Source organism: Bison bison, unplaced genomic scaffold (assembly GCF_000754665.1).
Source record: "Bison bison bison isolate TAMUID 2011002044 unplaced genomic scaffold, Bison_UMD1.0 scf7180017864376, whole genome shotgun sequence".
Taxonomy (NCBI): Eukaryota; Metazoa; Chordata; class Mammalia; order Artiodactyla; family Bovidae; genus Bison; species Bison bison.
Genome location: NW_011494948.1, coordinates 448,111 through 450,013, shown reverse-complemented (window position 1 = coordinate 450,013; position 1,903 = coordinate 448,111). Strand labels below are relative to the sequence as shown.

At 38.2% G+C, this 1,903-nt stretch overlaps 1 protein-coding gene across 4 annotated transcripts in view; it reads right to left on the bottom strand.

Annotated features, from left to right (window-relative positions):
• The window catches only part of KDM4C (lysine (K)-specific demethylase 4C), a 411,252-nt gene that overhangs the window by 370,606 nt on the left and 38,743 nt on the right, over positions 1 to 1,903 (bottom strand). The gene's annotated exons all lie outside the window — the stretch shown is intronic.

Sequence of the window (1,903 nt, the reverse complement as noted above, 5' to 3'; positions counted from 1 at the left end):
AGGGACTGGAGTTTCAGCTTCAGCATTATTCCCTCCAAAGAAATCCCAGGGCTGATCTCCTTCAGAATGGACTGGTTGGGTCTCCTTGCAGTCCAAGGGACTCTCAAGAGTCTTCTCCAACACCATAGTTCAAAAGCATCAATTCTTCGGCACTCAGCCTTCTTCACAGTCCAACTCTCACATCCATACATGACCACAGGAAAAACCATAGCCTTGACTAGACGGCTAAGTAAATATAGCAAATGAGAGTGGAATGCTAGTAAATGTTTAACAACTAACTTTCTGGGGAGATGGGGAAACCCTGATTCATAGCTTTGGCCTATTTCCTTGGTGTAACTACTCCTGCCACGGCAAATTTGAGCTCAGCAATGTGACATCACTGAATATGAGGTTGAAAAGACATGCACTCTCAATTCTCATGTGCCTGTATGAAGCAGCTCAGCACACCATTTTCCCTGAGTATTTAAACACTTAATTACTAACGATGAAAAGAGCATCAACAATAAGACCAAAAATACATATTCCTATGATTAAAAATTAGAAAGAACAAAGTTTTGAATTAAGTAATGGTTTATAGCTTTTATCTACCTTTAGAAGTTGTCTTAATTTTTTAAGACAAAGTTCTTTTAAAAATTCAATTGCAAAATACAGATAGCACACGTATAGAAAATGCACAATCATAAATATGTATCTCTGTGAGTTATTATAAAACAAACACCAGAGTATCCACTGTCACATGTGAGAAATAGGATACTGCTTGTACCCCCAGAGATCCTGGTACCCTTTTCTACACACATCCCCCTCTTGCTCACAAAGTGTTCACTATCATGACACTTAGGTATTCATTTCCTTGTTGGGTTTTATAGTTTTATGTCTGTGTATACAACCCTAACAAGATTTTTAAATGTATAAAAATGTAAGCATACATATACAAATGTGCGTGTGTGTGTGTGTGTGTACACACACACACACTCCTTATCTTTTCTATTTTACTCGATATTTTTGTGAGATTCAAACACGATGACCTAGGTTGCTGGAGTTTGTTGGTTTTCATTCCTACTTAGTATGCCTTTGTATGAATATTTATGTTAAGAAATAACTATTTCGTGATCACTTGTTTTTTTCTAATTATCGGCAACTGCAAACAATACTGCTATTAATATAGATGCATGCACCTTCTGCAGCATGTGAGCACACAGTTCTCTAAAATACACACCCATGCAGAGATCCTAACAGTGAAATTGCTGTGACACAGGATATGCACAGATCAAATTTAATCATTATTACCAAACTTCTGCCAAAGTGATTGTACCATTTCACAGTCCCACCAGCAATGTGTGAAAAGTCCCTATTGCTCCACATCTTCATTATCACTTTGTAGTGCTGATCTGGTAAACGTGTAATGGTACTCAAGTAGGTATTTGATTAGCATCTTCTGGTAACTAAAGAAACCTCTTCATATATTCATTGACCCTATAGATATCCTTTTTCAAAAAAGTATTTATTTAAGCCTCTTGCCCATTTTACTATTGCATTGTCAGCCCTTTTTTTTTATTAATGTATAGAATTCTGCATAGAGTCTGGTTATTCTTGAGTGTGTACATTTGCAAGTACCTATATATATACGTGTGTGTGTACATATATCAGATATCTTTTCTTACCCTGAAACTTGCCCTTCAACCTCCTTAACTGTTCCATTCAGTTCATTCGCTCAGTTGTGTCCGACTCTGCAACTCCATGGACTGCAGCACACCAGGCCTCTCTGTCCATCACCAACTCCCGGAGCTTACTCAAACTCATGTCCATTGAGTTGGTGATGCCATCCAACCATCTCATCCTCTGTCATTCCCTTTTCCTCCTGCCTTCAATCTTTCCCAGCATCAGGGTCTTTTCCAGTGAGTTG